We start from the raw sequence: 13,571 nt of genomic DNA, 5'->3' as shown, positions 1-13,571 counted from the left end.
TGCTGTAATAAAGGCAGCAGAGAATTGAGCTGAGTAACTAGGTTTGTGACTTTAAAACTGCTTCATTGCCTATGGGGTTATTCATTTAGGTGAGACCCACACTTGGTAGTAATGAGGAAAATGTGCTGAAATGTTTAACATCTCATCATGCTAGCATTCTCAGTGTCAAATGTACAATATATCCTGAGATTGAGGTGAAAATAATTACTACATTTGAGTTACAGCTGTGAAGGAGGAGAATTATGATACTTTATTGATTACAATTTTATTTAAGACCTGAAATTTCTACAGTGGATTGGAGGAGAACTACTAAGAGCCCCAGAAAGAATTAAGTGGCTGGGCCAAAGCGGAGATGATGCTCAGTTGTGGATGTGTCTGGTGATGAAAGTAAAATCCAATGCTGCCAAGAACAGTATTGCATAGGAACCTGGAAGGAATGTTAGGTCAATGAATCAAGGTAAATTGGACGTGGTTAAGCAGGAGATGGTAAGAATAAACATCGACATCTTAGGAATCAGTGAACAAAAATGGATAGTAACGGATGGATTTAATTCAGATGACCATTATATCTACTATCATGGAAAAGAATCCCATATAATATATGCAATAGGCTCATAATCAACAAAATAGTCTAAAATGCAGCACTTGGGTGCAACCTCAAAAATGACAGAATGATCTTAATTCATTTCCAAGGCAAACCCTTCAACATCACAGTAATCCAAGTCTATGCCCCTACCACTGATGCCAAAGAAGCTGAAGTTGATCAGTTCCATGAAGACCTAGAAGACCTTCTAGAAGTGAAGTGAAGTGAAGTGAAGTGAAGTCACTTAGTCGTGTCCAACTCTTTGTGACCCCATGGACTGTAGCCTATCATGCTCCTCTGTCCATGGGATTTTCCAGACAAGAGTACTGGAGTGGGTTGCCATTTCCTTCTTCAGAGGATCTTCCCAACCCAGGGATTGAACCTGGGTCTCCCGCATTGTAGGCAGACGCTTTACCATCTGAGCCACCAGGGAAGCCTAGAACTAACACTAAAAAAAAAAAAAAAAAAAGATGTTCCATTCATCATTGGGGGTTGAAATGCAAAAGTAGGAATTCAAGGGATACATGGAGTTCACAGGCAAGTTTGGCCTTGGAGAACAAAATGAAGTAGAGCAAAGGCTAACTGAATTCTGCCAAGAGAATGCATTGGTCATAGCAAATACCTTTTTTCAATGACACAAGCGATGACTTTACACATGGACATCACCAAATGGCCAATGCCAAAATCAAATTGATTGCATTCTTTGTAGCCAAAGATGGAGAAACTGCATACAGTCAGCAAAAATAAGACCTGGAGTTGACTGAGGCTCAGATGTTCAGTTTCTCACAGCAAAATTCAAGCTTAAACTAAAGAAAATGGGAAAAACCACTAGGCCAGAAAACAACTTAAATCAAATCCCCCATGAATATGCAGGGTAGGTAATTAATAGATTGAAGGGATTAGTACCTGGGATTAGTACCTGAAGAACTATGGACAGAAGTTCATAATGTACAGGAGGCAGTGAACAAAATCATACCAAAGAGAAAGAACAGCAAGAAGGGAAAGTGGTTATCTGAGGAGGCCTTACAAATAGCTAAAGAAAGAAGAAAAGTGAAAAACAAGGGAGAAAGGAAAAGATGTATCCAACTAAATGCAGATTTCCAAAGAACCACATGGAGAGACAAGAAGGTCTTCTTCAATGAACAGTGTATAAAACTAGAAGAAAACAGCAGAAGGGAAAAGACTAGAGATCTCTTTAGGAAAATTGGAGATATCAAGGGAACATTTTTCCCAAAGGTGGACACAATAAAGGACATAAATGATAGAGACCTAGTGGATGCTGACGAGATCAAGAAGAGACAGAAAGAATACATGCAAAAACTGTACAAAAAAGATCCAAATAAACTGGATTACTATGATGGGGTAGTCAGCCACCCAGAGCCAGACATTCTGGAGCATGAAGTCAAGTGGGCCTTAGGAAGCTCTACTGTTAATAAAGCTAGTGAGTGTGATGGAATTCCAGTAGAACTACTTAAAACCCTAAAGGATGATGACATCGAGGTGTTGCATTCAATATGTCAGCAAATCTGGAAGACCCAGTAGTGGCCACAGGACTGGAAAAGATCAATCCTCATCCCAAGTCCCTAAAAGGGGAGTACTAAAGAATGTGCTAACCATTAGACAATTGCACTCATTCCCCATGCTAGTAAGGTAATGCTTAAAATCTTGCACACTAGGCTTCAGCATTATGCGAACCAAGAACTTCCAGATGTCCAAGCTTGGTTTAGAAAAGGAAGAACAAGAGATCAAATTGCCAACATTCACTGGATCATAGAGAAAGCTAGAGAATTCCAGAAAAATATCCACCTCTGTTTCATTGACTATACCAAAGGCTTTGATCATGTGGATCACAATAAACGGTGGAAAGCTCTTAAAGAGATGGGAATACCAGATTGTCTTACCTGTCTCCTGAGAAATCTGTATGCCAGTCAAGAAGCAACAGTTAGAATCCTGTATGGAATGATTGATTCGTTCAAGATTGAGAAAGGAGTAGGACAGGGTTGTCTTCTGTCACCCTGTTTGTTTAAACTATATGCTGACCACATCATGAGATATGCCGGGCTGGATGATTTACAAGCTGGAATCAAGATAGGTGGGAGAAACTTCAGCAACTTCAGATATGTGGATGATAGCACTCTAATGGCAGAAAGTGAAGAGGAAATAAGGAGTCTCTTGATGAGGATGAAGGAGGAAAATGAAAGAGCTGGTTTAAAACTAAATATTAAAAAACTAAAATCATGGCATCTGGCCCCATTACTTCATGGCAAATAGAGGGGGAAAAATGTGGAAGTACTGACAGGTTTCCTCTTCTTGGGCTTTAAAATCACTGCAGATAGTGATTATGATTACAGCCACAAAATCAGAAGACGTTTGCTTCTTGGAAGGAAAGCTATGACAAACCTAGACTGTGTGTTGAGTAGCAAAGACATTACTCTGATGACAAAAGTCCATATACTCAAGGCTATGGTCTTCCCAGTGGTATTGAACATTTATTAGCGCTGGACCGTAAGGAAGCCAAGCACTGAGGAATTGATGCCTTTGAATTTTGGTGCTGGAGGACTCCTGAGAGTCCCTTGGACAGCAAGGAGATCAAACCAGTCAATATTAAGGAAAATCAACCCTGAATACTCATTGGAAGGACCGATGCTGAAGCTGAAACTCCAGTATTTCGGTCACATGATAGAAATAGCTGACTCATTGGAAAAGTACCTGATGCTGGGAAAGATTGAGGGCAGAAGGAGAAGAGGAAATCAAGGGATGAGATGGTTGGATGGCATCACTGACTCAATGGACATGAGTATGAGCAAGCTCTGGGTGATGGCGAAGGACTGGGAAGCCCGGTGTGCTGCATTCCATAGGGTCACAAAGAGTTAGGCACACTGAGTGACTGAACAACAGCAACAACATCTCTACAGTAATTTACCTGAATCATCTAACAGCACAACAATGATTAGCAAAAGCAACTGACATACACGAATGCTTTGTTTATGAGCGTATTAACTGTACAGATAATTGTGCTTGGGGATAAGCTAAATGGCTGCTTCTCTGCTTCATGTTCTCTGATCCTTCCTTCGTTTACAGTAGCTTCCATAATTTTTGTTAGAAATAAAAGAGAAGTGACCCATTACTTCAATTTATCTGCTATACCCCTCCTTCTCTCTTAAGGTAAATATATGTCATACACACATAAAACATGCATACTCATAGCATATTAAACTCTGCTTTTCAAGATGTATAAACACAATTTATCTGCTTATATCCCAAATTTAGTAATGAAAAGCTTTCACTTTCAGATGAATGTAGTTCAATTTTCTTGGATTCTTAGTAGAATACTATGTATATGCAAAACACTTAGTGAAGTTCTTCTGACCAGTACGCTGGTATTCCTTTTATTTTCCATCAATCTCATAAATGAACTGAAGAGTATATTCATCCAGTGGTTACTATATCTGCTATAAATGAATCACACATTTTAGAAGAGAATCCCAAATCCTAAAAATGTAATGATCATAGCAATATTTTTAACACCTCAGCTTCTCTCCCTTTGCTGATGTAATTTTAACCATCTGAAATGTCTTTTTCTCTTCCCTATGTAAATTCTATACATCACTCAAGAAAATACCAAATTCCACTTACTCTTTGAATACTTATAGCTTGTTCACTTTTAAATACTCCCTCTTTTAAAGAAATATTGTCTATATAATGAGTTATGCACTGCCTTATCGCATCTCTATTGCTATCATGAACTATTGATTTAAATTCTATACAATGTAAAATTTTACTAGCTTGATTTATGCCCCCATTAAAGTGTAAACTCTTTTTTTAAAAGGGTTCTATTATTTACTTATTGGAGAAGGAAATGGCAACCCACTTCAGTATTCTTGCCAAGATGGTGAGCTGCCATCTATGGGGTCGCACAGAGTCGGACACGACTGAAGCGACTTAGCAGCAGCAGCAGCATTATTTACTTATGAATTTTACTAGTTACATTTTAACATTTAAGGACTGCATATTTTGTACCAGGCACTTTACTGGGCTGTTTGAAGAAGTATTAAAATGCTTAGCCTAGTATATAAAGCTCATATACTTAGTATGACAAAGGGAGCATTACATACCTATACCACTAAAGAATAATAGTTAGCATTTAAAGTCAGACATCCCTAAGAACAAATCATGGTTTGCTATTTATTTGATCAGGTAAATTAGACTTATTTAAATGTATATTAAATTGTGTAAATCATATAAAGAGATGGGCATGCATGCATGCCCCAGAGTCATGTCTGACTCTTTGTGACCCCATGAACTAGCCCACCAGGCTCTTCTGTCTACGGAATTTTCCAGGCAAGATTACAGGAGTGAGTTGTCATTTCCTACTCCAAAACAGATGGGTGGGTTGACCAAAAATATCCTAAGAGCTTTATATGTAGTACCTGCTTATTAAAATAACCATTTTTGAGCCAGGGCAAAACTCAGGGCCATCATTGAGCACCTATTTTCACTTTAAAAGGCAATGGGTTGCTAAGACAGAGATGACTTTCTCAAGTCGGAAACACATTGTTTTCGTTGCTACCTGGGGGTGGTGGGGAAATACGAGCCCTGAATATTAGCTTTTATATGCTTATTTGTTTCTTTCTCATAAAACAACATATTTGAATACTAAATTTTTTGACTCTCCCTCATGTGGACCATTTTTGACATCAGAAAATGTTTTTGTGCTGTAATTTTAAAATGTACATTAGATTTGTAGATACTTCTGAGATATTATTTCAAAATACCACATTTCCCTACATCACCTAGCACAGAGAACCAGAAAAGAAAACTGCAAGATTCTGAAAGTAGCATATAGATAACTCTACTTTTAACAAAACAATAAAATAAAAAGAATTAGCAGAGCTTTAGACTTTCAGGTTCTGAAAATTTAGTTAAACCCCCAATCCTCCCTCCTAAAAAAATTGTCACCCAAGGCAAGTCACCTACAACACTACATTTCAATGTATGTGTGCATGTGTGTGTGAGAGAGACAGAGGATCCTTCCACGCAGTTTACTTTGCTATACAATGGCTTGTGTGCTAAGTCACTTCAGTCGTGCCCAATTCTCTGCAATCCCATGTACTGTAGCCCACCAGGCTCCTCTGTCCATGGGATTTTTCAGGCAAGAATACTGAAGTGGGTTGCCATTTCTTTCTCCAGGGGATTTTCCCACCCCAGGGGATGAATCTACATCTCCTTTGTCTCCTGCATTGCAGGAGATTCTTTACCTGCTGAGCCATCAGGGAAGCCCATACAATGGCTTGGTTTTCACCAGTGAAGACAACTAACACAAGAGTATTTCTGGTTGCTTGGCAGATCAAAAATAAGAAAAACAACATACAGACTGAAATGCCAAATGTCTGCTTTTTCCTTTCAGTTGTTTATTTCAAAACAAAAACTAGGCTTCCAAAATAACAGAATTTGGTAAGCTTCATGTGTGCTGCCACTACCCTTTACAGGCTTGTGTTTAGACTGGATACAAATGCTTCACTGACAGATGTGGGACACAGCCAAATATTTGCTTCTGGGTAAAGTTATTTACACTGAAGTTTGACTCACAAGGGTAACATAGCAGCTAAGTATGCTGGGTGATATTAACAGACAGCTCTACTTTGCTCTAGATCATTTAGACTAAAAAAAAAAAAAAAAAAAAAAAAAGATAACTTTGAAGCTTCTTTCACCCAACATGCCTTCCAGTGTCCATCAAAATAGAAATTGAAACCTATGCTGTAGCCATGTGTTCCGGGAAACAAACTCAGTCAGAAGGACAATGCAGATAGTGGAGTGCAGTTTATTACACCGGTGGGCCCAAGGCAGAGTCTCCTCTTAGCCAAGGACCCTGACCAGCATTTGTGAAAATCTTTTATACCCTATGTGTTCGTGTCTTAACCCACCACTCCAAATTCCTTGAGACTTACATAAACCAAGGAAAATGCAATCCCAGTAACCCTGTCATTCACGTGCTATGTGCTCATGCGCTCAAACAGTCAAACAATTAGCCAATAATCAATAAACCTGAGGTTACACTCCGATAGATACAGAAAAATTTATGGCCTGTCTGGAGGAAGGGGTGATTAGTGCATGTTTTCTCTTAGGCGATGAGTAACCTAGATATGATCTTCAAGGTTCCCCAGTCTGGAGGGGGTCTTATCCTTCTGTTATTGTTTTCATAGGCAATAAACACAGAGTTCAGAGTCATTGGAAAGGTGGCCAAGCACGATCAGCATGTACAGGCCTAAGATGGAGTCCAGGCCCTATGAATTCCTTTTTCACCTATACCCTTTATGGGCTTCCCTAGTGACACAGTTGGTAAAGAATCTGCCTGCAATGCAGAAGACTGTGCAACACAGGAGATACTGGTTTGATCCCTGAGTCAGGAAGATCCCCTGGAGAAGGAAATGGCTACCCATTCCAGTATTCTTGCCTGGGAAATCCCATGGGCAGAGGAGCTTAGTGGGCTACAGTCCATGGGGCTGAAAGAGTCAGACAAGACTAAACGACTAAACCACCACCACCACCACTATACCCTTTATTTCAAAATACAAGAAACAGGAACTCAGCATTTGGTCTTTTTCTCAAAGACTTTCAACAGAATTGAACACATACCACCATCTATTGTATTTATAGGCCAACAAGTTTACCCAGTGTGCAGAAACCAGAATCTTTATTGCATTGTAGAGTCAGTTTGGGGCTTTCCGGGTGGCGCTAGTGCTAAAGAACTCATCTGCCAATGCAGGAGACATAAAAGACTCAGGTTCAATACCTGGGTAGGGAAGATCCCTTGGAGAAGGGTCAGTTTTTAAAAGGATTTTGGAGTTTGACAGGAGGAAGGATTTAATTTGGTCAGCCATATGTGTGCTCATCAAGTATGAATATGCTTATGCAATATGTATTTTAATGTGTTTGTTCCCAATCGCTTACACCATGTGGTCCAGGAAGTGTCCAGATTGTGAGAACATTTTCTCAGTTCTTCTTGGTTTGACTTAAATATAAATCTTGAGTTAACCATAGGTTTAAATTTGTAATGTTCTAACAGAAATTTCAGGGATGGGTAGTAGTTGAGGAGAGATACATTTGCAATTTGATAGGAAGGCTTCATGGAGCACAGAGCATTTAAAAGAAATACCGTTAAAACATGGTCTTGCCTTGTGGCACAGCTGTGAAAGAATCCACCTGCAATGCAGAAGACCTGGGTTCAATCCCTGGATTGGGAAGATCCCCTGGAGAAGGGAAAGGTATCCACTCCGGTATTCTGGCCTGGAGAATTCCGTGGACTGTATAGTTCATTGGGTCACAGAGAGTTGGACATAACTGAGTGACTTTCAGTGTAGTACCATTAAAACATATCTCAATACAACAAAATATCATCCAAGTCCCAGGTCATCTTAAGATGGGAAATAACTATTTTAAAAAAAAAACAAATATTCAATGCAACAGTTTTCTAGTGCATGGAAAGAATTACCCTCTTGTAGTTCAACTGTAACACAGAACTTTTCTTTCCATTCATCTTTTTACATTAATGTTGCTTTCTTTGTTGGTTAAACGGGAAAAAGACAGCCTTGAAATCTGAAGGACAGACCTCCAGGACACACACACTACTTGCAAGTGAGCCTTCCTACTACTGCAGTGAATAAATGCTTGCCTTTTATGTAATACATGTGATGCAAATTCTTTGATAAAAAGTGTTTTTGAAAGTTGTCAATATCTACAGTGAGTACCTCCTTACTAAAAATAAACCTGTAATTTAGTAGTATGAGATATTTTAATATTATAAACTATTGTGTTCCTTTCATTTACCTGTGACAGTAATAACCTTTGAATTACAGCTGTGGCATTGATTTGAAATGATGTTCATTTATATAACCAAGGCTTAAAGGAACTTAATACTAATGAAGTTCAATATGAGACAAATAAAAGAGCATTTATTAAATGAGGTAAATTGATGTTAACTTTTTATTTTGGGATTTTGAAGGAGGAGAAAGCTTACTTTCCTGAAATAGGAAAAAAGAAGAGGTGGAATATCTTCATATAGCCAGAGGCAGAGGAACAACATGTTTCCAAGCCCATTGCCCTTTCCTCTGTACTGCAGTTGTCTGACAAGTTTACTGGGAGAGTGACATAGAAGGGGAAAACTTTCCTTAAATAGTCCTTCTTGCTTGGGAGAATAAAATGTTGCAATATTTATTTATTTATTTTTATGTAAGGAGACCAAGTGAAAGGAATGCTCAAATAAAGTAGCACTAAAGAAACAATACAATACATTTTGTTTCTTGTACTTCAGTAACAGTTGTCATTCTTCACCCACATGGAAAATTGAACTTCCTTCTTTTTAAAAATGAGATACCGTCTAGTCAAGGCTATGGTTTTTCCAGTGGTCATGTATGGATGTGAGAGTTGGACTGTGAAGAAAGCTGAGGGCCAAAGAATTGATGCTTTTGAACTGTGGTGTTGGAGAAGACTCTTGAGAGTCCCTTGGACTGAAAGGAGATCCAACCAGTCTATTCTAAAGGAGATCAGACCTGGGTGTTCTTTGTAAGGAATGATGCTAAAGCTGAAACTCCAGTAGTTTGGCCACCTCATTCAAAGAGTTGACTCATTGGAAAAGACTCTGATCCTGGGAGGGATTGGGGGCAGGAGGAAAAGGGGACGACAGAGGATGAGATGGCTGGATGACATCACCAACTCGATGGACGTGACTTTGAGTGAACTCCGGTAGATGGTGATGGACAGGGAGGCCTGGCATGCTGCAATTCATGGGGTCTCAAAGAGTCAGACACGACTGAGTGACTGAACTGAACTGAACTGAATATAATACAAATGTTACTGTCCATTTGAGGCATACCTGAGAAACCTGCCAATGTCAATCTTTATATGAAATTTGAGATTTTTTTTTCCATTTTTCTTTTCCTGTGGAGGATTGAAATATTTAAATATATATGTATGTATATATATTGCACCAGAAATAGTAAGGGGAATTACAACTTTCTGTCCTTTCTCCTCTTAAGATACAATTTATTTCACTGACAAGAAAAGTAGTAGATAATTTGTATGTAAAATACAAGAATATATTCATTATATTTCTAGTTGCAAACTGAGACCCTTCACTCTTCTAAAAGTCATAACAAAATAGAAAATCCATAGAAAGAGACTATTAATTCGAGTTAGAGTAGAAGAGAGATTTCTGAGATTTTTGTTTTTGTTTTTTTTTTTTCCTCTCAAAGTTACTGCTTGCTAGTTGAAGAAAAATGTTTATAAGGTTAGGCACAAAAATGTTAAGATTGAGTAATTTTATGTACTTCTTTGTGCTTGGTACTTAGCTGAATTTCCTACATTTTCTACAATACATTAGTTGGAGGAACACAGGTCCTTTTTTAAAATTACCATATACTCATTTTCTTTCTTTATGTAAACATCACTTGAACCCTTAAAATTTACCATTCTGATAAACAATTTTGAAAATAATGAGATAGTAAGTCAAAGTGAAAATCTTTAGATATATTTCATATATTCATTCTAAAATATCTATTATACATTATGTTAGGTGCTGTGTGAACTTTAAAGTTAAAAACAGTGCAGTCTCTGAACTTGAGGAACCAGAAATGGTAAATGATTTTACAAATAATCTGTAGTAGTCATATGTGATGAGTGGTTGTTATGCAAGTTGTGTTCTAAAATTAGGCCATGAATACAAGATGAGAAATTTGGATTTTATCTCATAAGTAAAGAGGAGAGATTCAGGGATTATACATAAAGGATATGATTAAAAACGATGCCTTAGAAAAATAAAATTTCTGGCCATGTTTGTAGTGCTGCATTATAATAGGCAGGAGTCTAGACCAAAGAGGCCACTTAGGAAGCTATTGCAGTATGAGGCACAATACTGCTGTCAGTGTGCAAATACTAAGGAAAAAAAAAAAAAAACAAACAATCAACCAGTTTCAGTGTTTGGTACTGTTGTAGGGTGAGACTAGAGCAGGATAGGGCTGCTGGATGGCCAGAGAGAAAATTGAAACAAAATCATCACTGATGTTGTTAACTTTGAAGACTAGGGAAGTATTGTCACTTGATAACAAATAAAATTCAGATGCAGAGGGCTACTGATGAGTTTCAGTCTTAGTAGAAAAGTTTACAACTAAAGAAAGGGAAAACAAATTCCAAAAATTATATCACTGGGCAATGTAGTTTAACAAAAGAACTCTGGCTAAAGGATTAGGATCTTAGGGTCATATTCTTAGCCCAATCACAAACCACTTCTCTATGTCCCCCTTTCTCTGTCAGTGGACTGAGTGTAATCCTACTTCTCCAAAAGGGATATTCACTGAAAGGTGGGGCAAGTGGTTAGGCTTCTTCATAAGGAAGTAGACATAGAAATCCTCCCTTCATTATGTGTTGCTCAATAACAACCATCTCAAGGAAACAAGGACGATGGTTGAACTATCTGAGAAACAGAACAAGATCCTTTTGTGAGAAAAAGCTGGTCTTTTGAAGGGGAGATAAGAGTAAGCCAAAAGGACTCCTTATTGCCCTCCTGGTGATCTCAAGGTCTGAAATAGTTAATGCATGTCTGTAAGAAAAATTTTCTTTTCATTCTTTAGGCTGAGAAATCTATAGAGGTGTTAATATTATAGGAGGTGAGCTGATATTCAAAGGTACCTGAAATATTATAGGAGGTGAGCTGGTATTCAAGGGTACCTGAAATAGGGGGTGTGAATGAAAAGAGATAATCTAATTACATGATCCTTGAAAATTGACTTCTATAAGAACTGCTATAAGAAATTTTTCTAAGGCAATTGATCCTTTCTTTTTTCTCTATTGATAATATTATTTTAGATTTTTAATGATACAAAGAAACAAACTAGTATTCTATCTTCTAGAATTCACATTAAATTTAAATAAGAAAAATCAAGTGGGAAAATAACTTTTTTTTTTTTTTTGTACAACGACCAAAATGAGGCATTAGGATTGGATATGTTTTCATAAATTTATATTCAGTTATTGATTTTTTATAAAACAAAATTAAGCTTATAAAAGTATACCAAATCAAAAGCGTAAACAAATAACAAATGTGATCCAAAAGATACCATTTTAATGGAAGTTGTTTAAAAAATAGACCCCGGTTAAACTTACATTCTGAATTTTAATAGTCAGATCACTCAGCATTGTTGAAATTTACCAAAGTACAGACAACTCCTAAAATAAAATGTGATTTCCAAATAAAAGCTTCAAGTCAAAGTGATTGAGAAATACAGATGTGTTCTGTTTTCATCAGCTTGTTTGCCATGGTGATGGGGAGGACACCTAAGGATTGCAAGTTACAATTTCACAATTGATTTATCAGATCAGAAACAAATTTAAAACTCACAAATAAATCCACAACATAAATTGAGGGAAACTAAAATTTATTAATTTAAAAAGAAAACAAAAATATTTAGGATAACATATTAAAATTGAAATTGGAGACAATCTGAAGAGTCAAGATAAGGAGACAAATCAGAAAATTTCAATTTCAAAGCATTAAAATTAGTGTTAAACAGAAGATGATATGCACAAAAGATTAAAAAGAGGAAAATAGTTTAATTAAAATTTTGAAAGTATTAATATATATGAGAATGGAGATAGAAATCACTCAACATACAGAGTGAAGTAAGCCAGAAAGAAAAACACCAATACAGTATACTAACGCATGTATATGGAATTTAGAAAGATGGTAACGACAACCCTGTATGCAAGACAGCAAAAGAGACACAGATGTATAGAACAGTCTTTTGGGCTCTGTGGGAGAGGGAAGGGGGGATAATTTGGGAGAATGGCATTAAAACCTGTATAATATCATATATATATATATATATATATATATATATATATATATATATATAAAGAAATCACTCAACAACAACAACAAAACTCCTTCAGATGTTGTAGAATTTGTCTTTCTTTCACTTTCTGTTGTTCAATCACTCAGTAGCATCCAACTATTTGTGACCCTATGGACTGCAGCACAACAGGCTTCCCTGTGCTTCACCATCTCCCAGAGCTTGCTCAATCTCATGTCCATTGAGTCAGTGATGCCATCCAACCATCTTGTCCTCTGTTGTCCCCTTCTCCTCCTGCCTTCCATCTTTCCCAGCATCATGGTCGTTTCCAATGAGTCCATTCTTTGTATCAGGTGGCCAAAATATTGGAGTTTCAGCTTCAGCATCAATCCTTCCAATGAATATTCAGGACTGATTTCCTTTAGGATGGACTGGTTCAATCTTCTTGCTGTCCAAGGGACTCTCAAGCATCTTCTCCAACACCACAGTTCAAAAGCATCAATTCTTCATTGCTCAGCCTTCTTTATGGTCCAACTCTCATATCCATACATGACTACTGGAAAAACCATAGCTTGGACTATACAGACCTTTGTGGGCAAAGTAATGTCTCTGCCTTTTAATACGCTGTTTAGGTTTGTCATTGCTTTTCTTCCAAGGAGCAAGCATCTGTTAATTTCATGGCTGCAGTCACCATCTGCAGTGATTTTGGAGACCAAGAAAATAAAGAAGTTTCTTTCTTTCACTTAGAAGTAAGCAAACATAATCTTCCTCAGAATAATGCATACAATAAATGAAATAAAACTAAGCAAAATATGAAGACTAAAAGTTTTGGGAAAACATTTTACTTTGACTCTTCAGACTGAATTTTAAGAAAGAAAAGTCACTCATACCATTGTTGCAACTCATTTCATGACCTAAACAAAACACCTCCTGATTTAAAAAACTCAACATCTTAGATGAGGATGATCATGATCAAAACAGTCTTTATTGATACTTCCTCCTCCTACCAAAAGATACATGATTATATTTCTCTGAGAAAATTGTACATATGCATTTCAAAATAAACAACATTCTATTTCTTAGGTGTCCAGTCACAATGAGCTCTGATTGCAGAGCTGCCCAAAGTAGCAGTCTCAGGAACAAAG

The 13,571-nt window shown here is 37.3% G+C and overlaps 1 non-coding gene across 1 annotated transcript; it reads right to left on the bottom strand.

The window, feature by feature from the left end:
• Positions 1–944: 944 nt before the first annotated feature.
• Positions 945–1,016, bottom strand: TRNAC-ACA (transfer RNA cysteine (anticodon ACA)). Its single transcript has one exon. It is a non-coding gene; the product is annotated as a tRNA-Cys (tRNA).
• Between the last annotated feature and the right edge of the window lie 12,555 nt (positions 1,017–13,571).

The sequence above is a fragment of the Bubalus kerabau genome, chromosome X (assembly GCF_029407905.1).
Source record: "Bubalus kerabau isolate K-KA32 ecotype Philippines breed swamp buffalo chromosome X, PCC_UOA_SB_1v2, whole genome shotgun sequence".
NCBI lineage: Eukaryota > Metazoa > Chordata > Mammalia > Artiodactyla > Bovidae > Bubalus > Bubalus kerabau.
The sequence above is the reverse complement of the archived record's forward strand: the minus strand, read 5'-3'. Positions and strand labels throughout refer to the sequence as shown.